Raw genomic sequence first — 26,355 nt, forward strand, 5'->3', positions numbered from 1 at the left:
AATTTTCATCGTTTCATTGAGTGACTTCAAGAAAAGTACTTGGTGACTTGGGCTTGAAGTACTTCATGAAAAGATTACTGAGCTGGATCAGGCCATAAGTCTTGTCAAGCTCAGTGTCCTGTGTCTAGCAGCAGCTATGAACAGGCCAACTGTGCACGATGCTCCTAATACTTCCAGCCTTTGGGTATATTTAAGAATGTTTGTCTGGACCTGATGGGGCTTCAGTGTTGCACTCGGTGATGGTTTGGTTTGGTTTTTGTCCCTTGGGAGCTTGGCTGGTGCTCCTTCTGACTCCTCTGAACTTTGGTTTCTGCACTGTGATATGCAAAGGTGGAAGGTTTTGGGAAAGAAAATACAATGGGATCAAGTGACTGGTACCAGAGGGATAAAAAGCAGTAGTGGGTATTTTTGCACTCTGGAATGGCTTTCAAGTTATTTAGGATAGAAACTTTGTCGTTCTGGGAGATAAGTTGAAGACGATAGTTCTTAACATTATGCATACGGTTGCATTTTAGAGTAGACTAGGATATACATATATGCATGTGTGCAGTCTCGATATCATGGATAAATCTGCATAATTATAGTTCATAATTTGTCTGCGTTGCATCTATTTTAGAAGTTAAATAATTGCTGATAGGAGGCAGTGGTAATTTATGGCAAGGAAAAGTGCTCTCGCCTCATCTTATCTCGAGGGTGGTGGGTGTAGTTCTGAAACTTGTCCTGTTTGCTGCCTCTCTAAAATATGCGTTACTGCTATGTGTAGTGGCGTTTTCGTGGCTGAGAAGATTCATAGCAGTGTGGGTATTTTCTTAGGAAAACGAAAATGTGCAGAAAATTTGTAAAATCTTGAAATAAATGGTCCTGTGAAGGAAGGAATAATTGGTTATGTTCTCCAAATAGAGATACTATGTTCTGAAGAAAAGAACATTTCGAAAAAAAAAGTTGCTAATAATATGCCAGAGAATAATTTGATCTAAGTTGCCGTAGTTAGGGAAGACAGCAGCTTATCCAAGAGGGAAGCCATTTTTTAAGGTCCCATATTTGTTTATTACCTCAGCAATATTCTATAAAGGATTAAACTGAAATATGGATGTGGCCTTGGAGAAAACGAATGTCTTGAGAAAGAGCTGATGGAATTATAACTTCAAATATGTTCCTGTTCACGTGTTTAATGTATTATTAAATGTCATTTGTTTAAAACAGGAATTCAATTCATAATGGGGTAGTATAAACAAATGTTTTATATCACTTAAGCTCTAATTGATTTTTTTTTTTTGTTGTTTCATGACAGCATCTCAGAATTAGGCCTCCATTATTTATTAGTTAGCAAGAAGGACGGGAAATACCTTGTGTCTTGTGTTTAGTGAGGAAATCCGGGGAAGTTTAGAAAGAAGACAAACATTGTGCATGTAAAATACCCCTCAGGCTTGATACAGTTCTGGAGCAGTGTAACTGTGAAAGTACAGATCCAGGAAATTATGAACGTTTTGCTGTAAAAGAAATACTTGGAAGACCTATCAGGACTCTAATCATGTGAAGATTGTGTGAGAGCACCATGCGTTTGTTGATACAGAGGATTAAAGCCTGTTTTCAGACAGCTCTCTAATGCCAGCATAATTAGTGAACAGAGGACAAGAGCTGAAGAGTTTCAGGAACTATTAACTGTAAACTTTAATAATCACAATCTCAGTGTCTTAAGTACTTAGGACGTGTTTCAAAGCTCCTTTGCAGTGAGTTAGGCAGGGTGGTGGAGGCTGAGGTATGCTCAGCATGGTGTTCCTCACAGAAAGGCCTGCTGTAAGATTAGCGCTTTTCCTTTTCTGTCACGTTTATGTGGGGTCAGAAAAGCTCTTGAGGTGTTTCTCAGCAGCAGAGCATCTTGTAGTAAGACCCTTAACCATGTGTGTAGGTTTGGGCCTTTGTGGAGGCCAGTGGGATGCTGCCTTGTGTCATCCCGAAGCTGAGGGAAATGCTTTGGGTAGGCTGAGGGCACCTCAGTGTCTTCAGGGAGACCACATCCATCTGTCCAGGGACTTGCTTCATCTGCTTCCATCAATTCCCCCTCACCATAAAGGTGCTGGAGATCTTTGTCTATCCCAATAAATATGACTACTGTAGTCCAATTGGGTAAAAAATTAATTTGGTTTAAATAGACCCTGATGTAGGGGAAACTTTTTTTTTTTTTTAACTCCAAAATGAGTGACGTTTTTGAAGGAATAAATTACAAAGCAAGAAGTCTCCCAAGTAATTATTGTGGATATGGTTGTGAATTTTTTAACCACCACTTCAATGACTTCTTTTTTTTTGTTACTTTCGGTTATGCTTTATAAAACATGTTTATAGACGATGTCAGCAATGTTCTTCCTCAGTTGCTGTTGCAAAGACTATTTTTGCAGTTTATCACAAAATGCCAGATTTGCTCAGCATGTAATTTAATCTTATGCTTGGAAGCGTCCCCATTACTTGGTTATCACGAAATTATTCTTTAATATAAATGTATGCTTTGTGATCTATATTTTATTAATTTGGTGAGTCACTTTATCGATTGTTGCAGATGCCACGAATGTATAATTTGTCACAGTTATTGGTTGCCTGTCAGCAGTTCGTAGCACCACTGACTCCTTGGCTCTTGGGGCACCTGAGGAAGAAGTCTGTCTTGGTCTGCTTAAAGAAAAGCTTTCTGCTGTGAATTAGCACCAGGACACGTGTTGGTATTGGTTCTATCGCCTCATGGCGTGTATTATCCTGCATTAGCAAAGCACAGGGCAAATTAATAAAGTGTGGCGTGTTGAGGCAAGAGTCTTTAGAGATAGGGTTTAGTTGTTTTAGACGCAGGGAATGAGGTGAAGAGCACGGCACCAGCAAGGGGTCCCCGTCTTGGTTCGCTCCGAGCTTACCAAGTACTGTTGTCATTAGGCTGGGGGGGGGGGAAGAGAAAAACACAAAAGGAAGTTTTGAGCTCTTCATTGTCCCCTGTACTGTTGAGAAAAAATTTAAAAAAAGAAAAAAAAGAAAAAATATTTTTATAAATTAACTTCAGTCTTTTATATAAATATAGATACATGTGTGCATATATATATATATATATATATATATTTATCCTGCTGCCTTCAGGCATTCACAAAATGTTCACTGGACTCTGAGGGGCAAGTGGCAATCAGAAGGCACCCATCCTGCTTTCTGATTGGAAAAAATAGAGGGGGGAATGGGGGAGACAAATTAAGAAAAAGGGGAAAGAATGGGAGGAAGGGGGAAAAGGGGGAAAGTGGGGAAAGAAACAGGGAGATGGGGAGAGATGGGGAAAAGAAAAATGGGGGAAAATGAGGAAGAAAAGATGAGAAATAGGGGAAGGAAAAGGGGGGGTGAAATAGGAAAATGGGGGAAGGGAGGAAGAGGGGGAAAAATGAAGGAAAAATGGGGGAAGTAAGGAAGGGGGAAAATAGAGGAAAAATGGGGGAAGGAGGGAAAAGGGGAAAAATAAGGGAAGGAAGGAAAAAGGGGAAAAGGGGGAGGAAAGGAAAATGGCAAATGGAAAGAAGGAAAAGGGGGAGAAAAGGGAGGAGAAATGGGGAAAAGAAGGAAAAGGGGAGGAAAATGGGGAAAGGAAAAGAGGGGGGGAACAGGGGAGAAGGATGGAGGAAAAAGGAAAACGGGGGTAGTGGGGGGGGTAGCAAAATAGGGTTGGGAAGAGGAGAAATGGGGTGAAAGAGGGGTAAAAGGGGAGGGGAGCAGGGCGAGGCCGTGCCCGCAGGCGGGCAGCACCCGCCCCGCCCCCGCCTCTCCCCCCCCCGCACCCGGCGTAGCCGCGCCCCTCCCCCTGGCGGCCGCCGGCCGGGGCTGCGCCCTGGTTGGCCGGGGCCCGGCGGGCGGGCGGCCGCCATTGGCTGGGCGGGGGGAGCCGCGCGCCCTGATTGGCCGCCGCCTCCTGCCCCCTATTTTCAGCAGCCGAGGCCGAGCGCGGCGGAGCCGGCGGCGGGGATGCAAGGTGGGTGCGCGGGGCCCCCCGCCCGCGTCGCGTTCATTGTTTTTTTCTTCCCGGTTTCGGTATATTGAGCCTCCTAATCGTTTTGCCCGTTTTCGTCTCGTTTTCTTATTTTATTTTTTCTCTTTTACTCGCTCGCTGCGTTCGCCCCCACCCCCCGCCCAAGCCTGCGCGCAGGGCGGGGTGGCCGCGCAGCCTGCGCGGGGGTGGGTGGGTGGGTGGGGGGCAGCCGGCCCCTGCGGCCAGCAGGCGGTGCGGAAGCGCAGCGCCGCGGTTTGGCTTCGTCGTTCGGTCGTGGCTGCTTTTTATTTATTTATTTATTATTATTATTATTATTATTATTTTTATTTGGGGGTCAGGATGCGCGGGGGGTGATGCGCGGGCGCAGCAGAAGTTTGCGCGGAGCCCCCGCGGAGCAGCGGGCTTGGTCCTGGGGGGGGTCCCCGAGCTGCGCCCTCCCGGGGCAGCCTTGGCTCTGGTTTTCCTCCCTAGCATCTCCTCCTCTTCCTCTTCCCGAGGCGTTCGTTCCGGCAAACAGCCCCTATATTCAGAGGGTTTCCTCTGATTCGACCTGCGGCTGTTATTTTCAGTTCTGAGTTACCTATAGGTTTCCATGGAGGGGAGAATAAATAATAAAATAATAATAATACTAAGTTATTTTTGGTGGAGATGTGCCCTTGGACGTGCTCTGTTGGTATGCTGGGCGGCACAATGCGTGGCGGTGCCCCAGCCGGGGGTGGTTGTTTCGGTGGGATTTGGAGATGCCAATGCCTGCTCTGCCCCATTGCTCGAGGGTTTCCCTCGAATCAAGCTGCTGGTGAACCTTTATGGAGCCCCATACAGAAATTTGGGTTAGAACCAGCGGTGTTCGGCAGTGCTGCTAACTGCTCGTGGAGGCAGAGGGATGCTTGCAGAGCCAGGCCTGTTGCTTGGCCCCAAAACCTCTCCAGGAGCTGTGGAAGCGATGGATGGGGTCGGTGGGATTGGTGGCGGTGCCATTCCCACCAGCTCCTCAAAAAAGAAGCACGGCTGCGGTTTGGTGGCCAGCTTCTGAAGTCGCTCGTCATCGGCACAGCCAGCTGTGCAGGGAGCTGGGCTTTGGTTTAGCCGCAGGTCGTACCCAGGTGATGGTGAGTGCTCGAGCATGAGAAATGCAGGTAGCTATGCATCAAGTAATCTTTGAATCACCAAATACTATTTATTTTTCATCGAGTAGTCTTTGAATCACCAAATACTGTTTATTTATATAAGCGTTATGTACTTTTAAAACGAACCCAGCTGCAGTTCAGTAAGTATTATTCAGAGCTAGGAACATCCTATCCTATTTTGATTTCCTGACTCAGTGACGTGTGAGGTTTTCATGTTTTATGTAAACTTCAGAGCATCCTGAGGAAGCAGCAAAAATAATTCTGAGCCTGGCTGGTACCTGCTCGGAGAGCTCTGGAGGGGAAATAGAAAAATTTTGATGCCTTGGAGCATGTAAACAAGCTGCAGGCAGGCGATCAGGCATTGCTGCTTGTACTGGCAGCAGAGAAAGGAAAGATGATGTGCGCACTGCAGAGCTGAAATCCTCCCTTTCTCACCCAGCTGCCCATCTACAGGTGGAAAGGAGCAGCTGAAGCCTTTCCCCTCCCTTTCACAGGGGGCAGGTTTCCGAACCATGTATCACACACAGAGCTAGAGGTCCCACTGAGCCGAACAAGACCTTGTTTCTAACTTTTACACTTGCATCAGTGAACATAAGGGTGTCAGCGATTCCCGAATAGAGATGTACATTATTACACATAGAAAAAAAGTCTTGTCAAAATAAAAATGGAGGAAAAAATCTTAAAAAGCATTTTGCTAAACAAACACAAACAGCTAGGAAAGTCATATTTTCTCAATGACTTTTTTCCTCCCTAAATTATATAAGTTGGTTAATAACTTAATTGTATGCCAGGAGATTTGTCAGGATGCAAATCTATTATACAGCTTACTGGAGGATCTGTACGCGTCAGTAAATGTGTACATTTATTCAAAAGCAGCCTCTGAATTCCTTATTTCTTGCCTGCCTGTGTTGCCTGTATGTTTGCAGGATCTCCGCGTTAGTAGGTCTTCGGTTGTTGATTTTTTTTTTTTTTTACTTTCTGATTTTGGATGGAGAGAGAAGAGTTTCTTAGCAAAGCTTGAGGGATTGTTGAATTCTTCAAGGTGGTGACGCCTGCCTAGCGCGGATGTGATTTGCAGTAGCAGTTTTCATTGACAGCAGCAATGTTTGCTTCAGAAGAACAATTTTCGTATTTAAATACATGCAGCGTTAGATAGGAAAACGTGCAATAACAATTGCATGTCATTTGGTTTTAAATGGCCATTTAGATGGCGTGCAGAAAAATTAATTCATCGTTGTTAAAGACCTGGGATTTTTGTTTCTGGTATTTAATGCAGCCCTAACGCTACCACCAGCGCTGCCGGTTCAGTACGCAGCGCCACACGCAATATTTTCGGGTGGCGGAGTTGCTCTAAGTGGAGAAATAATTTAAGCAGTACAAGGATTTTTATAGTCCTCTTGTCACAATTAACTGCATTTATGAAATATGAATTTCCATAACATCTGCCTTTTGGGGCTGCTGCTCTGTCGGAGCCTGCTCCGCTTGCCAGGCAGACGGGAGCCGGGGCCGCAACCGCGGGTTGGCACGGGTTGTTTAATTCAGTATCAAACTTTCCTTCAGTTTTGGGGAGGGATAATTGCTGCTAGAGAGCTCTGTGACCCACAGCTGCCATGCCCCATAACCACTCCTCTCCCTCCAGAGCGTGGTGAGGACTCAGATGGGTCATTGGAGTTGGCATTTTATATGGTGTTGCGCACCCAATTGGTCTCATCCCATAGCACCGTGCCTCCTACTGCTTGATTTTCCTCCAGCCCTCGGTATCCTACCTCTTGTCCCATCCTGCGAGGCTCAGAGCTGGTCGTTAACATGGCATGACTTTAATAAGTCATCACCTCACTCGGTGACGTTGAGGTGCCTTTCACACTTGGGTTTTGAAGGACCACGGTGTTTCGGGTTCTCCCTTGGACAGGAGCAGCCCGGGGAAAGAAGCAGTGGGTGCTTTTTGGGAAATGGGATTTTGCATCGTGGGTCGACTTGGGGCACAAGTAGCTATAAATAATAATGAAGAACAAACTGGCACAATGGGGAGAGATGATGAAAAGCCTTTAAAATCATTCTGTACCTCTCCTCCCACTCCTCATATGCCTCCTGTCTTGACTTGGAAGCTTTTTAGACCTGGCACGAGGGCAGCAACTGTGTAATGCATGAGGGCTCGAGCTGGCACATCTGGCTGTGCAATATTACGTTCCTGGAAGTCGTTTGGAGGTGTTCACGGTAAGCGCTGGTGGCAAAACCTGCTGCAGGTTTTCATGCACGTTATTAAGAAACAAGTACTCGAAGCAGAGATGGTGTTGTGCAGCGTGGGAAGTTTTGGGTGACCGTTCATTTGCTTAGACCACAGCGTAGTATAGACGCAGAAGGAGGAGAGAGTATAAAGGTAGCTGTACTGGTGGATGCTCGAGTGTTTAGAGGAACACGAGCATTTTTAAAGCCCTTTTTATTAAATATACATACAAAATTGATCATTTTGTTCCATGGGTTGCAGCACGGTGACTGTTGGCTGCTCTAGTGCTGGTGCAGAAATGTTAGCCAGATACAAATATGGTGAACTGAGGTTGAAAGTCTTTGTTTTGAACCTTGAATATCCTAGGATAGCTCCTTTCCTTCTCCTGGGATTTAATTGATCTAGGTGGTCACTGCTGTTTTTACTGTGGTTATTCCTGGCAGAATAATCGGGGCTGTTGCAAAGCAAGCTGTGTTACGTGACGGGTAGCAGCCAGTGGTTGTGTGCCTCACCTTTACTTCAGGGTTGTGGCAGGTGAAGTGCAAATGATGCTAAATAAGTTGAAATAACTCTAAACACTGCTAGATAAAAGCACTTAGCAAGAGCTCCTTGTTCTGGTGCTTCCTGGCAGGCAGGCTGCTTTGCTGACGATGCTCTCACCGATGCCTGCAGATGGTTGTAATTGCTGGGACAGGAGAAGTTCTGTGCAACAGGTCCTTGTGGTCAGTGGGGAGCAATCCTGGTACCCTGGAGCTCGCTTAATCTGATGAAGGAAGGAGTCAAAACTGGTTAATTATGGCTTCTTTGGGCTAGCCCTCTGGAAAATGGGACTGAGCACCATAATAAAAAGTGCTTTAAGACTTAGTAAATTTCTGAAGCACTTAAGAATCATGTTTAAAAAAATTGCCAAGTAAATTGTCTACTTAATAAAATGTAAAAATAAAAGAACTGGAGTACATTAAGCTTCATAATCACTTAAATAGATGCATGTAGCTTATTTACGTACTCAGCAAGAACTAACAACCAGTGAAAGCAAATAGTTCTTTAGGAGAACTATATTTGCAAAATGAAATTATTTAAATCGCTGCTTCCAGTTCCCTCGTTTAAATTACTTTTACATTTATGATTTAGGCTTTGATTTAAATCACACTTTGTACTGTTAACGTTCAAAATTTATCATTAATGTTGAAGCGGTGAACAAAAGACATTCCTGGCAGGACTTGCAGCATGTAGGTTAGTATTTTGCTGTGGAATACTGAAAATTTGGGAAATAAAACCTTCTGAGTAGTTATGACATTTGATATTATGGGAAGAAAGCTGCATAATTGTATTTAAAAAAAAAAAAAAAGAAAAAAAAGTTGTAGTTTCACCAGGCTGCACATGGGAATGAAGGGAATGGGTAGAGGTATTGCTGGCACGTGACTGTGAAGTTGTTGTCATTTTAGAGCTGGAGAAATACTTATAAAGGTTTTCATGAATAGACAGCAGCAATCTCTGCATCAAGTACAAACGGGCTGATAATCTTTGCTGCTGCTTTAGAGGTAAAGCCAGGAATAAAACCGGAGAACACTTAACTTGTCTGCATCAACAGCAGAAGTACTGCAGAGTCATAAGGACTTCTTGAAGCTTTTCATTCATTTATTGTTCAGCCAAACAGTTGGGTAAACAAAACCCTCTCAAATCATCTTTACTCTTGACAAATTGGTGTTTCTTGCTTTCTTTGTTTTTGGGGGGAAAAAATAATGCAAAAAACCTGAGATTTTCTTTAGTGCGGAAAGAGGCTGAGACCAGAGTTCGCAGAATTTCTCTGATGAATTCTCACGTTGGTGCAGCTTGGGAAGGTGAAAGGGAAGGTGAGCGCCCTAAGATAACATTTGTGTGTGCCTGCTTTGGGGCTGTATGGGGCTGGAGCTGTGCTGAACAGGCCAGGGCAGTGTGACTGCGGCGTAGTTGCTTCCCCTACTTCATCTTTTTGGGGTGGCAGAGGGATTGCTGTGCCTTCTTGCTCTGCCACACCATCCGCTGGTTTCTCCTGCATGTGGGACCCCTCTGTGCTCCAGGTTTTTTCCAAAATTGAATGCCCGTGAAATTAGGAGCAAAGAGGAATGGGTTCTTGGGGGTGGCCGACCAGCCCCGTGCTTCCCTTTGGTGGTGGTGGTGGACATGGAGCTGATTTTCACACTTGAAGAAACAGAGGTTTGAGTTTTTTTTTTAAACTAACTTGTGGTTTGCGGTTGTGTCTTTAAGGTGAAAATACCAGAGTACATACACAGGTACCCTGACTTGGTGCATAAAAAATGGAAAACTGCCTCTGAACTATTCAATGTAGTTCAGGCTACCTTAATTTGCTGTACAGGTAGCTAAGCTGGATTTTTAATCCCGTGTTACTATTTTGAAATGGTGTAAGGATTCTGAACATTGAATTGCTGTTTGATCCATTTTCTAATTGCAGCTCACTACCTTCCTGTTTTCATTCTTACTCATCGTGCCTTGAAATAGAATAACCCCCGTGATACATTGGTCCCGTGCTTTGAAACCCGAGATCAATAATCATGCATCCTCTCAAAGAAAACCCCAAAACCCTTCTGTGATGTGCTGAACCGTTCGGAAACGTTTGGCTTATTTTGTGCGTACTCCGGTGACCAGAACGGCAGTGGGGGCTTTGTTTAAAGGTTTTTTCTTTATTTTTCTCCTCCCACCTCTCTCCCACCCCCACGTACACCTGTTCATCTAAGTCTTTAGGGCCAGACATGGTTTCATTTTGTTGTGCTTTATGGATTTTTATTTTTTCCCTTCAGTTAACTGCTTGTTCTCAGTGGTTCTGCTCCATCCCGTTGCTTTCCATGGAGAAAAGCTCATTTCCAATGGCAAAGAGTGAATCTGGCTGGGAGCTGGATTAAGTATTGGGGTGGCTCCCGATAAACAGATGCTGCGATACTCCCAGATGAGAACATTGCTTTCAGAAGTATTTACTACACATCTTGAACCCAGGCAATTCATTTGTATTTTTCAAGTGATTTTTTTTTTTTCTTGCTTGCTTACTAAATTCTTCCAAAAGACCGTAAATCCAATCAGCCTATCTCGGGAAACTGTGTTGATTTTCTGATACAGAGAAATAAAAGCGATTATTGAATTACTGTGGTAGAAATCCCAAGTACCTTGTGCCAGAGCGCAGCAGCCTGGGCGCTTCTTAATAAAAACCAAGCGTTGGAGCCAGCTTCTGGGCGTGCTGCCACGTGTGTCAGGGCTCCTTTTGTGGAGTCACATCCTTGGGATGCTGCCCCTGTATGTGCAATCCTCTTGCTCGAGGTAAGGCTGGGAGGAGCGTATGGAGGTCTGCTTGGACCTGGCGTGGAAGGACAGATGCGTGGCTCAACAGTTTGGCCACTGGGACTTGGGCTTCTGCTGTTGAGGAAACTTCTTGCTAATTCCTTGGAATCTTTCTTCTTAAGGAAACTCTAGATTTAGTGAGTCAAATTACAGCAGCTTTCCCCTACCTCTGGTCTTTGAAGTTGGGACTTCCAGCAGCCAGAGGAGTGGCGAAGCAAGCTTTCATGTTTTTTCCTAAAACATCAACAAACCACAACCCCAGCCTTTCTCCGTGTCTCTGGGAAAACAACACGGAGTACCTTAAGGGGGGGGTGGTTTTGTACAAATAATTTCTCTTTGTTATGCTAACGAGGACGGTGCTCTTAACCAAGTTGTATTCAAAGAATTTTCACCCATATTTCTCTGCAGGGGAGCAAGATTTTGTGTTGAACTCCTTATATTTAGTATTTCCTGCCTCCATCAAAGAAAATATCTGAGTGCTTTGCATGGGTGCTGACTGTCACCAGGATTAACTCCGCAGAGCAGCCTGACGAATGTAGGTGATGAAATGGGGAACTTCCACCCAACATCGCTATGTGCAGCATAAAGAAAGCCTCTGTAACTCTGTTCCTTGTTGCTATCCTCAGGTGGGGCAGAAAGGCTTGTTTTTAGCAATAAATCTGCAAGAGCAGCCGTACCGATTCAGATCGAGTGTATCTAATTCAATATCCTGTCTCTGATAGTGACCGGCGGCAGATAGCTGGGGGAGCGTACAAGAACAGAGAAAACGCAGCGATAAAAAGCAAAATCTCCTAGTTTACCAGTTTTATGGCGGTTTCAGGATTATCAGAATCGGCTTCCTAATCCATAATGCCGAAGTGACAGTTGTGCGGTACTTAATGGCCTTATCTTTCCCTTAAGGACCGTGATAGCAGTAGGAGGATAAAAACATGAAAAGTAACGGGTAGTATGTAAAGTAGAGAGAAATTATTGGGAATAGAGTAGAAAAAAAAGGGGAGAAAGGGGATATAATTCCAACACAGCATCACGAAATGGCAGAAGAAGGTTGGGTTGTATCCTGGGAGGTGAGGGCTTCTGCCACCCTGCTCTATTGCCTTGTCCTCTGTCACCTGTGTCCCTTTGTACTTGGGGAAATATGGATGTAGGGAGGTTTTGGGGAAATGTGGGTGTAGGGTGGATGTGGAGAAATGGCCTGAGCCTGCTCAGAGGGAAGAACGATGGTGGATGGCAGGAGAATGAAGTGTAAGACCCTAAACACACAGAGCTGAGCTTACCCTGGCTGTGGGCTTCGTTATCTGGAAGCAGATCCGAGGCCTGCAAACATCTGTCCCCGCAAATTAATGAACAAGAAGCGCTGTGTGTGTGCAGAGTATTTTCTGCAGCCTGAATCACTTGTAGCACTGCCGTGCTTCCCCCAGACTCCAAGCCACGCATGGTTTATTTTTAGTGCCCTGCTGGTTTATGGCAAACCTGCCTCAACCTGCTGCAGTCCCTGCTGGTAAAGCCATATAAACAGCGACTTGAGAATACCTAGAGCAAGGTAAACACATTATTTTGTCTTGGCGTGGCTTAAAAGGTGCATCTGGGATGGACTTGTCCCTGGGTCGGTGCTTGAATGCTATGGGGTGGGAAGCACGACGAGCGTGCGGGTGCCAGGCACGGAGGCGTTGTGGCTGGGGTGTTGTTGCTTCAGCATTCGCTTCTTAAAAGCAGATTTTTAGCTTTACAGAGGTATAAGGGAAGCTGTTATTGACTGTCTGAAGTGGATTCAAGAATAGTATTGATGAGGAGGTGTTGCAGCGATTGCTCAGTGAAGTCGGTCACGTTGCGAACTGTGTCAAAGCTGACAAATCTGGGCTCCGCTGCGTGGCTCAGGAGGAAGAAAAGATGATGCATTTTGAGTACAAAAGGACAAAAGCCATCCTGAATTTAAACCGAGGGGACAAAATGCTGTGAGCAAGGCGTTTTGGTCCAAGCAGAGCGAAACGGGTGCTTTGTGGTGCCCTTATAGAAAGAGTAGCTGCATTGGTAGGTGTACACCAGGCACAGGAATTGTTCCAGCTCATAGGCAAAGTAGGTACAAGAGAAAACAACAAAACAAACAAACTGGTCATTAGTAAATTGACATTTTGATGTATATCTATATTGTGGGGAGCTGGGAGTCCCGTGCTGGTTTTCTCAAACATTTCCTATAGAAACCTGCAAGGGGCTGTGGCCTGCACCAGCTGCGTGGTGTTGTCACAGCGGCTGTGGATGAATTTGGGTGTAAAAGTGCTGTTCTGCTGGCCCTGTCCTCCTGTCCCTGCTTGGAGGCATTGCTCCTGTGCTACGGGCTGTGGTACCGTGGGACAGGGCAGGCACCAAACCACATCGTGCTCGCTGTTCCTCTGAAAGAAGTTTGCCTTTTTTGTTGATTATCTCTGCATCCAAAGAACCTGAATCTATTTACTCATCCTTTTGGTAAATAAAATAAATGGAGCTTACAGAGTTTCTAATCAAATTAGAAAAACACATGCTCTGGCGATGTGTATACAAAATCAAAATGTTCAAAATACGATAATCTGGCATATAAACGTTTGTTACTCTTGCTGTGTAGCCTTTTATCAAAAGGCTTAAAAAATCAATATGTCAACATTTTGTTTTTTTTTTTTTTCCCCATATCTTAAGGAGAAATAATACAACCCCTTAAGAAAAAGAAGCATCCTCCAGTTTCGGTCTGGAAGATGTGTTTTTAAACACCACCGAGGACATTTTTACGGATGGTTTTGTCTTTTCTGATGCATATCTTGACATTTGCCTACAAGTTTTCTGAAACCATTTTTAAGCATCCAAACGGTTTCCTCCGAATGGACAGATAATGGAAGTATTGTGTCTCTATATCATATTTATTAAAAAAAAAAAAAAAATTGCCCCTTGAATTTCAACCTTCAGTTAAGGAATTTTGCTATTCCCATATCCTCGTGGATTCACGTGACTTTGTAAAGAGGATTCCTCAAAATCAAAGAGGAAGCTGTTGGCGTATTTGTGCTCTGGTTTACAGTAACTTTTTACATGGAGACTTTATTACCTTGTGTAATTTTGTTGTGGTTTCTTTAGTAAACAGAAGTAGTGGTATGCTTTTGTTTCTTTAATGTCTCTCATTCTTATGCCGAGCAGTTAATGGATCTGTTAGTATTGTTGGAGTATTAATAGAAGGATTGTAATTGCTCTGTTGTAATTGTATTGAGTCTAAAAAAGCATCCTCGTAGAATATTAATGAGAGCCTTTTTATATGCATGAATTATTGTTCTCAGGAAAGAAAATTAAGCTACTAAAAAAATAAAAATTTAAATAGTACCGGTCTGGAGGAACATAAGAGTAAAAAAAGAAATCAATAAGCATTCGATTTGGTCTTTTAACTCCATTGCTCCTCCTTTCCTAACCCCATTTGTACTTCCTGTAGGTACTGCAGAAATCTGCTCTGCACCATATGTGCTCCAGCACCTCGGCACAGCAGGGGCTTGGAAGCTGAGTGGCAGATTCAACAATGAATTTTCTTCTTGGTTTATCTCGGCCTTTAAATTACTTTAACCTTATTTGGGTTTAAAACAGTGAAGTGTAGAGCTAACATTTTATAAAGCACTGAAAGGAGCTGGAAGCACTTCTCATTGCCATGCGAAATGCCGACGGGGCACTGTGCGGAATTAGCAGCACACAGCTATGGTGTGCAGGAGGCTCAACTCTTTAAAATGCTAGCAGTAGTTCATTTCTGTCATTAAATATTTTACTACCTTCTATTTGCTTTTTTATTTTTTCCTGTAGTGCAAGGCGGTGCAGTTGCTAGAAGGTAGGAGGAATCGCGGAACTGCTGCAAACTGCCTTAAATCAGCGACCTTCAGTTCACCTCTGCAACTGCTGCTGGGAGCCGTAGTAGCTTTTTTCCATGTCTAAGTCAGTAGCTCTGCTGGTCTTTCCTTCATCAGACCTTATCCTGCTTTTTCAGTCCAAGTCGCTGACTTGCAAGCATAATCTGAAAACAGGAATAATCTTTAAGTTGTTCTTTTGTAAATACAAACACAGGGTGTCAGCACATAACAAACCAACCGAGTGTTTCCTGGGACTCGCTTGAGCATTAAACCAGCGGAAACTTTGCAGTTTCGGGAGCGGAATGTAATTTTCCGACTGTTTTTCTTGGCGGCTCTGTGTGAAGAGGCAAAGGAGCTGCCACCACGATGTTTGTCTTTTTGCTGAGCTGTTGATCTGAGTGCTCGATACAGAACAAACTTTGGGTTCATTGTCTTGGGAGATTTCAAAGGAGCCTCACTTTATGTTCCCAAATGTGCCGTTCCTCTCCCAGCCCTAGTGCTGTTCCTTGCCATCCTTTATTCCCCCCCATCTGACATCGGTTTCGCTCGTGTCCATTTAAAACTGAAACTTGAAAAACTGCAGTTTGATACTTTATATTATTCTCCTACCCTGGAGCTGTTTTTAGTGCCTTTATTGCAAGTAGACAGATGGTGATATTTGGTTTCCTGTCAGTTTTAATGAATATAGATAGGAGTGATAAGAACATTTGCTTCGTTTAGCAAACTTCCTTTTCTGGCTTTTAATTAATGAAGTGCTCACTGGTGTGCCGCTGCTTTTGTACGTGGCACAGTTAAATCTTATATATGGTTCTGCTTGCAGTGTTGGGTAATGAAAGGAGGAGGAAAATAACTTCTTGTCTCAATAGTCCTTTAAAGTTTACTTACACAGCCTTGGAGTGCTGCAGAAATGCAGCGTGCCTGTAACATCAACCCTATCCAGTTCTGCTTTGCATTTTAGAAATATTGGCTTAAGTTTCTCCTGTCCCTTTGTTAGAGTGATTTAAAATAAGTAAAAGGAAATGAGAGGCATTTTGCGTTGCACTTAACTTGGGTAAAGGGGGGCTCTAGCTCAACCTCATCTCATAGAGGTTGGCTTCTCATGGGGTTTTTTAACTGGTAGGAGGGCCAAAGCGAAAATGGGATTAAATAGAAACCCCAACTTCCCCAGCTTTTTGCTACGTTTTGTCCTCCTTTAGAGAGAGCTGCAACATTAATCCTACTATTGATTTTGTTTTCAGCTGGTTTGATTTTCTGCGTTACTTTAGCACAGACATGATTTGCAGTTCTTGTAGACCATTTTAGATTCAATTTTTTTTGAGAGCTCTTTCTGCGGTGGTTGTTAATGTTTAGTATTTTGTAGTACTGCTACGAATTCAGTATTGGTGCGAATAGCCCAAGTTGTTCAAGTAATTTCTGCCTTGCCTTAGCAGTTTGAATTCTTTGAAGGAGCACGTCTGTGAATACAAACATCTGAATGTGCAAAGCGTGAATACTACGTGTAGATACAAAGCCTCAGCTTTAGCTTTGTAGCTCTAAAAGGTGGTGCTCTTACTGGACCAAAAGAAATAATTTAAAATTTTGGGTGAAGGGCAAGAGGACGATGATGGAGAAGACAGTTTTCATCACCATCTGACCACTGCTGGGTCTGGAGAGACTGACGTTGAACTTCTTTGTCCTTTCCAAAATACCCGATCACAGTGTCTGTGTTTCCTGATGAATAAAATAAATTTGACTTTGTACTACTTTGGGGCACTTCTGTAACCTTATAAGGATAAGGTTTGGTTCCTTGATGGCAAATCTGTGCAGGAAAAAACACAGTTGGTTTAATTTAGAAAGCCATTTTAAAATATCCCGACAGCCCTGGCAGGAGGCAGAAATAGGAGTTGTTTCTTGTTATTTCCTGTCTTTCTGGAGCTGTCACTAATGACGTACAAACCCTGTTCCTCCTGAATGCTTTACCTTGGTGAAGGATACCTCTAGTTTAAGTGAGCTGAAAGCAAACAAAACGTTCTCACTGATGTATTTGGTTGGTGGAGAAAATAACCAGGTCTTTGTGCTAGGTTTATTTTGCATGAACGCTATTACCTCTGCAAATGAATAAATACTCGCTTTCTGTACTTGCATTCAGCGTTGATAGCTTAACAGTCCTAATTCTGCTGTTGTTTTTCTGCAAGAGGGATGAGGCAAGGACTCGCTAGCCCTTTTGCAGACAGAAACGAGGATCTCTGTTGGCAGCTCCTAGCACAGCGCCTTCTGCTTGGATACCTGGAAAATGGCTCAAACGCTGCAAGGACAGAAGCGGGTGCTTCAGCTCCCGGGCACGTTCACGTTAGAAGTTGCACCTCCTATATTTTTTATTATTGAGGTCCTTTTTTTTTTCTGAACCAGAATTGAACCGTGTCCAGCCAACAGTGCAGATGCTGGAGTCGTTTTTAGCCTAGCTAATCGTCATTTCAGAATCGGTGTAAGCAAAAAGCTCCTCATCGTGCCTCTGTTCGCGAGCGAGAACATTTTAACGTTGTTAGCTACAGTGCTGGGGTCATGCTGTTACTGCTTTGATTCCTTGGCATCCTTCAGGAAAGAGAACTGAATGTCTTTCCTCTTGGAAGAAAAAAAAAAAGTGTTTTTATGTGTCTGAGCTGGTGAGCACTGCTGTGTTTGACGTGTATATTTGTGAATTTTATTTGAAATCTACACTTGAAATTAATGTGGGGAAAAAATAAACAGATTTGATTCAGACTGAATAAAGCTTCTTCCCTCTGGAAAGAAACCATAGTTATATTTTATGGGTTTATTTTTCTTTAGCATTTGCTTCTTATTCTCCAAATAATCGTAGTTGCGTGTCTCTCCTTTCTCAATATTTTCCAAATCCTCCAGCAGTTCTTACTCTGTCATGTCTCCTCCGGTCATAAACCAAAAGGAAAAAGAAAGTCATCTTTGGAAAAAGACAAGCCTCAGGGCTCCATCCCCTTCCCACGCCCCATCATTTTATCTCCACGGTTTTGAAGATGTGAAGCAATTTAGATCGGCATTCCCCATCTTGCCCTTTTCCTAACCTGATTCCTCTTCTTGCAGAGAGAAACAAAAGGAAGATACAGAAGAGAAGTTGAAGAAGCGAGGAAAGAAAGAGAAAAATAGTGGAGAGGATCAGAACAGAGTTGGCTTTTGTACAAGGAGTTGTCCAGGAGGCAGAACATGCGGCTTCCCTCCTCTTTTTCCCCTCCCTGTTTTCACTCCATCCCAGTTACTGCTATTTCTAGATAAATGGGTCAGGCAAAAGGGCATAATTAGTGGTAATTTCACAGTAGCTGGGGGTGAGGGCGATGGTAATAAGGATGGATTCAAGAAAATGTTGGCAGCCTCTCAACTGGAAGCTCCCAGCTGAGCCCCAGGTTGCAGTGCCCAGCTCTCTCCTGCCACAGGACCCCAGGCCATGCCAGCCAGGTGGGAGCTGAATTAAAGTGGAAACAGAGCAGATGGTGATGTGCAGTGCATCCAGGCTTCCCGAATTTAGTACAGGACAGTCCGTCAGTGCCTTTGTGGGAGTAGCTGGGGACAGGACGGATCAACCCTTTGAGCAGGGCAGCAGGAAAACAACTATGGCAGTACCCTGCCCAGTGACAGTAGGGAATGGGACGTGATTTTATTACTTTTTCTCATTGTTTGTTTTATGTCAAAGATGATGAGCTTATTAGTAAGGGTGCTTTCTTCTGGTCCATGTGCTCCTCCAGTTTTTATTAACCTGCAGTGCTCGTTGGTGCTCGTGTAGCAGCAGGGGAGGCTTGCATGGAATGGGATGAATATGTTGCCAGGCCAGCAGTCGGTGCCTCTCTGCCTAAAACGAGCTCAGTTTTCACATCTATCAAGGAGAAGGAGGTGACACTCGGAGCTAGGTATGGTTTGAGGACACTGCTGCAGAGGAACTTACTAACAGGAAGATCCATATGCAAAAAAATGGGCTATAAACCATACAGAGATAGTGCTTAAACAGAAGATGGAGTAACACTGCCTGCGGTGTCTGGATGAGCTTTCTGCAGAGCCTATGTTTCGTGTGCTTTTTGGGCTCCTCTCCTGGTGGAACGATGAGGTCCTGGTGGAGCAGCATTACTGCCTTGTGCACGGGGCTGGCCTGGGATTTTGGGCACTCCTGAAGCCACAGATAGATGTCTTCCATGTGTCAGGAGGAGACGGATGGATTAATCCTCCCAGTGGCATCGCTGCCTCCGTTGTACACCAACATCATCCGCTTGCAGTGCCAGCAGTGCCCTTTAGTTTTTTCCTTCCCCACAGCTAGAGAAGGCGCTGCTAGAGATGCTTTTACATTGCTGAAAAGGAAATGCCTGCACAGGAGCTCCTTAAATTCTTCCGACACGTCCATCTCTGCCTGGTTCTGTGCTGATGGCTCCACCAGGCACCTTGCAGAGGCTGCTGAGCATGCTCCAGGCTTAGTGCCTGGGACTTAGCACCTACAGAAGAAGGCTGTAAATGGGATGGCCATTCCCTGGCTTCGAGTGGGAGCCCGACACCTCAGGAAGACACTGTTATTTTGTGAGCTTCCAGGAGATGAACGCGTGGAGATGTGCAGACCTGCCTGTGGGCGCTGACATATTGCACAGGAGCAGGCTGCGCGCATCTCTTGCACTCAGCTGCAGAGGATCAGGTGGAACAGTCTGAGGGTGGTTTTGTTTTGTTTTGTGCTTTTTTTAGATCACCAGTCTGTTTTTTTTTTTAGATTTTTAGGACGTGATAGTTCCCCATATGGATCTAGCTTTATGGTACCAAACCTATCCTTTTTTCCTGGAAAATAAAAGATAATTCTTCTGTGCCTATGCCTGTGTCGTGCTATGCGTTGGTTAAATGACTTGATATCATTACTCACATGATTAGAAATACTTAGGCATTGTTGTTTTTTTTCTTTAAACAAAAATGTTCTGAAGGGTTTTTAAGGAAAACATGAATTTCTCTGAAGGCATCAGCTCTGTCATCAGCCGGTCTGTTCTGGGAACGAGCGTGTGCATGCCCACACGGGCATGTTTGGTCGTCTGATAAGCATCAGGAGCTGGTATTTTCCTCCACAAAAGCACTTCTTACTACCACAGACCTATATAGGCGGTTTTGTCAAAAACAGCATTCTGAAAAAGTGTTTCAGAAAGGTCAGTTGTCTAGAAAACTTCGGAACATTTTAATTTTTCTAAATTACGGTACTGGCACAAAGGAGATAAATCAAAGCTGAAGGACGCTTTGCCATTTCTCTCCCTGGTTCATACAAAACATTTGTGTATCTCTATTTCCTTTTCCATATGTTGGAAGTGCCATATGGGGAGGTCACTCTGTATTTCAACTCACAGACGAAATAGGCTAGGAGAAGCAAACCATTCTGAAGCAAATGGTTTTTCAGTGACAAAACAGAGCTGCATTTGTCACTTGGTGGGCATTTATGCTGTTGACTAATAATAGTGATTTGTGGTATTATAACAAAGAGGCATTGCTGTGGGATTTTTTTTTTAAAGGGGAAAAAAAAAAGATTACATACTTCGGAATAATGCTGTCTATAAAAGCCAGAAAGCTTGAAGGTGAACACAGTCAAGCTGGCAAAAGTTGCGGCGTATCCTTAGCTGGTAGAAAATGTAGGTGAGCAGCTGTAATTACATCTTGTACGTGTAGTGGGGTGAAAAACCGAGTTGTGCCTGAGTCGCTGAACAAACAGTATATGTGGGGGCTTAAAGAGATGGATGGTGAAAAGAACAAGGGAAGAAGAAAGCCAAGTGGCAGTATTTTGCTAAGGCTTGATAGGGAGCATGGTTGTCATCAGGGCCGTTTGGAAAACATACAGGAGATGACTTAAAGGTCACAAGGAAGAATTGTGTTCCCCATCAGTTTTTTTTTTTTAATTTGCAAGATACAAGTGGCACAACTCACATTGAGCCCAAAAGGCCTAAGAAGAGTGGGAGACAAATAATTTAAGCCCAGTGAAGTCTCGGGGGAGGATGAAGGGCGAAGTCACGGTTCTGCTCTGGTCTTACTGAGTGCACGTGCCGTGCCTCCACAAAGCTGAAAATTAATTTCATCCTGGAGAAACTCAGAATTTGAGCTGTCAGCATGAAGGTGGTGTGGTTTGCTTGGATCCAGGAGAGAAAAAAAAGCTGGATGTCAGGATCTGAACATTGGTTTAGGTGCGAGGAGGAGGAGGGCTCGTCCCCAGGATGGGAAGGAGGGAGAGGGAAAGAAAAATGTAAATGGGAAGGAGTTGCCTCATGAAGGTGAAGGCTTAAAAACCCAGATGTGGTTGATGCTGGGAAAGGACACGGAGGGTTTGAGGAGGATGAGGCTCCTGCAGACGTTTTGGATGAAGAAGGGTTTAGTGCTGACCGCAGTTTGTCAAGTGGAAGTAGTGGAAATCAGGTTACAGGCCTGGAAATCAAAGTCTGGCCCTTAAAAGGGATTTATCCATTATGTTCTCAGGCCTCTAATGGATTCTTGCTTTGAGAACGATTGTGGTTATTTTCTTTTTTCTTTGTTTCCTCTCCTCCAGGCCACAAATAGAACTTGATGTAACAATAAAAGAGTTGAAATTTATTTCTTAAAGGAGTTCAGTGCTAACAAGTCAGGACAGCTTTTGGGTTTTGCTTCCCTTTCGTTCCCCCTACCATGAAAAGTCCTGTCATTACTCCAGAATGACAGAGTTTTTCTCAGAACAAAGTGGTTTTTAGTGCTTTGAGTTAGAAATGAATTTGGGAATTCCATCCTTTATTTTTTCTCTTGCAATCCATTTGCCCCAATATCGTATTTCCACTAGGAGTGCTTACTTCTGAAAATCATGTCACTTCTAATTTTGCATCACAGCAATCTCAAATTGGCCATACCTGCTCTTCGTAGGATTTCAGAGCAAAGGAAGACTTCCCAAGGCCTGTTCCAGCCTTTCTATTTCAGTAACAAAGACCCGCAACTTAGCGGTGGAAGGCAAATGATGCATTTGGTCAGGAAAATGCCACTTTTCTAAGTGGTTGTCAGGGCACGTCTAAAGCAAATACATTAAGATTAAAAGCAATCATCTTATGTAAACGTTCGGCAGAGTACGGGAAGCAGATATTGAATCAACAGGCGAGCAACTCGGGGTAGGTTGCAATAAATCGCTCACTGTGTAGCTGCTAAACGTGGGCTGGGAAATTTGGTGTGGGGTCAGTTGCCAGGAAATATCCGAACTTCTTTGGTTTATATGCTGAATCAGATATCAATAAACAAAAACTGGCCTGGGTTTCCGTAGCTTGAGGAAGTTCGGAGTGGCGAGTAACTGCAAAGTGATCTTTTCAGGCATTTTGTAGGGACAGGGAACACCAGTTCAATGCAGCCGCTCATAGCAGTCTGGGGGGTTGTAGAAAGAAATCCCTTGGGAATTCGCTCTGGTTTGTCAGCTGTGTATTGTAATGAATAAAGTATGGGCTTGCTTAATACTTTTTTTCTGAGCCAGGAAACCCCCTACAAGAAAGGGGGGAATAGCAACAACATCCTAAGTCTTACACACTGTTCCCTTTTAGTTTGACTGTATGTCTTCCTAATTAAAAGGGGGTTTGTGTGTGTGTATCTCTATTCAGTCAGCTAAGTAAACACAACAAATGCTCTTGGTCTCGTGCATTCATCATGCCAAGATGTGTTCACTGATAAATTAGAAAAATAAATTTCTACACATCATTAGAAATAGTTTGAGAAGTCTGTTTTCCCTGGCTTTGGTGTCTTCCCAAGAGGAAATCTCTCCCTTTGTTTAGCCACCCTTTGGACTGGCTTCGCGGCACAATATTGGTGGGAGGGGCATGGTTGGACCAGATGATTTTTGGGGGGGTCTTTTCCATTTCTTAATGATTTTGTGATCTTGTGGCTTTCATGGAAGGGCTCTGGCACCAGGTGGTGCCTACAGCCAAGGCATTTCAGGGGGTGGCCAGGAGGGGACTGGGGCTCGTTGAATCCAAAGGGATTGGACCGAGGTCTTCAGGCACTTTCCTGGCTGAAGACATTCTTCGTACAAATGACCGTGTACATCTGGAAACTCCACTTGACTTTCTTCCCACCTGGCCCATTACGAACCCTTCACGCTCCTGTAGTAGCTCCAGCTTGCTGGTCCCTTAGAAAACGCCACTTTTCCTTTTCAATTTAATTCCTGTAGACTGTAAGAGGAGAGAACAACTAATTGGTGTTGTTTTTTTGGTGGATTTCAGGTCTCCTTGTCAAATTTTTGCTGCTTCTTGGTGCTGTCTTTCTCTCCGTTAAGCATCCCACCTCTTCACTTACACAGCCAGGGCAGTCGGAGCCCAGGTTTTACACACATTGCAGCAATCTGGCCGACTTGATGCCTTTGATCTGGCTGTAGCAATTTTTTTTTTTTCAGAGGGATGGAATTGGAAATTTAAATTTACACTTGTTTAGAGTTCATCTTGCTAAATGTGGTTTTAGTTAAGGAAATCACATTTCCAAAAAAAAAAAAAAAAATAAAATGGTATAAGGAATCTGTGAGTCATATCGAGTGGCAAGCAGATTTCTGCAAGGATGCTGATGAACATTACCCAAATGTTGATGAGGGTGGTACCTCATCCCCTTAATTTCCGAAGATAATTCTGCTATTAAGAAAAAAGGAGGAGAAGTTGACTTTGACATCTGTTAGAATTGAGAAGGTGATAAAATGCAAATGAAGAAGCAGTTGCTCACAATTCAGAGTTGATGTGCATGTCCCACTTAGTTGTATGTGTAGCCAACCAAAGAGGCATCATTATTTTTTTTTTAACGTGTTTATTCCTAAAAATTAGATGCCTGGCTTCTTTTAATTTCTTACATATCCTGTATGTTTTGTACAGTGGGTTGGCTTCTAGAGGAGAGGGGGGGTTAGGTGATAGTAGCTGTAATTTCAAAGTCGACCAGGGCTAGGAAGAAAGCTGTGTTTCAGTTGCTACTTTCTTGTCATGCTTGCCTGTTTCCAGGGTGCCAGAGAAATCTGAAGCTGTGTTTGTCCTTTTCATGAAGGAAGTGGAAAATTGTTTTCTGGTAAATTTTGTAGGAAGCTATTTTAAAAAAAAGATTAATCCAATAAATTGCAGATCCTTTGACTTCTGCTGGGTGTTGTAAGCTTGACCTAGTTTTGAATATCTGTGACTTAAAGGAAAAAAAAAAAAAGAAAAATAACTTAAGAACATATTATAAAGTTCATTCTGGAGACATTCCAGCACAGGCTAGTATTTCACATACATATTTAATATTCTTAATTCATGTCGAGGGCAAAAAGAGCATTGTTATAACGTTACATATGATTTAGATTTAATACACTGTTTAAATTGAGCACTCCGAAGGACACTAAAGTGTTTGTAAGTTTATTTTTATTCTCAGTTGCTACTAAAACTAGTTAAAGGGGTTGAAAAATGTCTCATTTGCAACTGTTTTTTTTTCTTTTTTCCTATTACCAAATATTGTCGTTCCCCCTTCTCCTCCCCTTGCCTCCAGGTTTTGAAAGGAACCAAAATTAACACGCCTGTCCCTACTAATTATGCTTTCGATTTACACAGTGCATTATAATGACAAAACAACTTTGCTGATGTACCAGCAGCTTTATGGCACTGCAGCTTTGTGCGTCCGCCTGCGCCTTCCTCGTCCAAGGCTGAGTCCGGGGCCGTTTCCTAATTAGCACGGGGTATCCGAGGGACTTAGAGGCCAAAAGGCAGCAGCGGAGGTGAGGTGAGGACTCTCCCCAATTTGTGACATGGGTTGGATGGAGATGGGCATCAGAGGGGCATGGGACTGGTCCTGGCGCTGCCCTCAGCCTGCGAGTGAAGAGAGGACTGGGGATGGTGCTGGAACGTGCCACGTTGCAAGGTTGGCTGAAGAAAAATGGAAATAGAAAGTTGAGTTTTGGTCTCAACACAAAAAGGTTAAGAGGTTGGACTAGGTGATCTTGGATGTCTCTTCCAACTTAGGTGATTTTGTGATTCTGTGAAAAAGGAAGAGCTGAAGGAGGAAGGAAGGTACATCTCCTTAAAACGAAGCTCCAGCAGCAAGGCAGACCCCTGTTTTCAGTAGTACCCAGTTTAAAATCTCAGGTTTGGCTTCAAAAAGCTGTGGGGGACCTTTGGATGACAAGGTTTTCAGGCCTGTAAATCGTTCTTGAGCATCTTCTCCCAGACAATCTGTAAGTTGCTTCCTGCTGCTCGCCGCTTCTTGTTGCCTTTGCTGCTGGTTTACTTACCACGTGTAACAAAACAACGGTGCAGGTTGAAGCTCCTGAAATGAACGGTGATCTGCCCAGATTTATAGGACATAAATTACCCAACTGCAGGGTCTTTCTGTAGGATTACTTTTAATGAGGATAATAGTGTTGATTTAACAATCTAGGTTTCTCTCAAACATTTGACTTGCTACCACGCTACGTTTTAATTAGAAAACGAGAACGGCGCAAAACGCATACTTTAAAGATTAAGTGGATTAAAAACGGGCAGTTTGTGCCACAGTCCTGTAGAGAATCATTTTTGGTCCTAATCCTTGTTGACATTTTTATCCGTGGTGCAGCAGAAGCTGTAAAAACATCACGGATAATGTTTGTAGATGAGACAAAGATGGAAGGAGCAGTGATTACTGAGAAGAGTAAGTCGGAGGCACAGAAGGCTCTGGATCGCCTGGTTTAATTGGGTGAATTCGATTGATGATTTAACACCATCAAGTGCCATGGAAAACGTGCAAGCCAGGCCTGTGTGTGTGCGTTAATATTGTCTTTAAGCTGATACTGAATGGGAGATGTCTGCCCACTGAAGCAACATATACAGTGTGCACGGAGCCCTTCAGGGGTGCAGCAGAAATGAGAGCTGCAAAAATTGTTCGAGTGCACACAAAACAGCTGGAGCGGCTTTGGATGGTGTTGCTGGTGTTTGGGGGTAAAGCTGTACAAATCAAGTGTGGTTCCTAGCTTCTTATGTGGTCTGCAAGGGTTTCGCTAAATGTGGATGGTATTTAATCAGTGGTTTGTATTCAGAGCTCCGTCCTTTTGTAAATAATACGTATTGCAGTCTTAATGTCTGTGTTGTGTGTATCGCTGCGCACCTCTCCAAAAATAGAGTTGGAATCTCCTAATGAAAATGAAAAGCCAATTAATTTCAATTAGGAGGAAACAGGCACTTAAAGAGAGCAGGATTTTGAGAGCGCAGCGTTTATTTCCGTTTCAAAGCTTGGGGATATCCTTAAAGGAAGCCGGGGTTGGTTTCCGCTCCCTCCCTCGCACTGGGGAGCTGGGTCTCGTTTCAGAGCACCCTTACTCCCTGCCTGTTTCTCAGCATCTTTTTGCAAAGGGAAAGGAACTCGCCTGGGAGATGTGGTAGCACTACAGCAAGCGCTGGCAGCCTGGCAGGTTGGTGTCACCTCTGGATACACTCACAGCACCTTCCAAAAAGAACTGGGCTGCTTTTTGTTAACTTCAGGCTAATTAGGAAAAAAAATCAAGAAACCAAAATGCAGACACGTGAGAAAGTCAGCGTAAGGGTTTCAGTGGGAGTGCTGTAAAGTTTGCAGGTAGGTTTTGGAGGGGTGATGGATGCCCAGCAGTCGTTGCATGCCTTCGTGGAAGATGCTGAGACGTGGTTTCAGCTTTGTGGAAGCAAACAGCATCCACCGCTTCCCTGGCGGTACCTTCCGGAGGTGCGTTCGGAGTAGCTGGGAAGCAAGCAACGCAATTTTCTCTTTTTATAGATTTCCTAAAATACCTCGGGAGAGCTATTCCGCCGTGTCGTGAGGGAGGAGGCAGCGCCGGGGTTGCCATGGCAATGGGGATGTGGTTGGCACCGCCGGGCCCGGCGGCAGCAC

At 44.0% G+C, this 26,355-nt stretch overlaps 1 protein-coding gene across 5 annotated transcripts in view; it reads left to right on the forward strand.

Moving 5' to 3' along the window:
- The window catches only part of CTBP1 (C-terminal binding protein 1), a 228,587-nt gene that overhangs the window by 80,116 nt on the left and 122,116 nt on the right, over positions 1 to 26,355 (forward strand). Inside the window, exon 1 of one of the 5 annotated variants that reach the window (XM_032187051.1) lies at positions 3,968 to 3,985. The exons of the other annotated variants lie outside the window; for them this stretch is intronic. The gene's annotated coding sequence lies outside the window, so the exon portion shown is untranslated. Of the gene's footprint in view, positions 1 to 3,967; positions 3,986 to 26,355 lie in introns of those variants that run through there. 5 annotated transcript variants of the gene reach the window in all.

Source organism: Aythya fuligula, chromosome 4 (genome assembly GCF_009819795.1).
Source record: "Aythya fuligula isolate bAytFul2 chromosome 4, bAytFul2.pri, whole genome shotgun sequence".
Taxonomy (NCBI): domain Eukaryota; kingdom Metazoa; phylum Chordata; class Aves; order Anseriformes; family Anatidae; genus Aythya; species Aythya fuligula.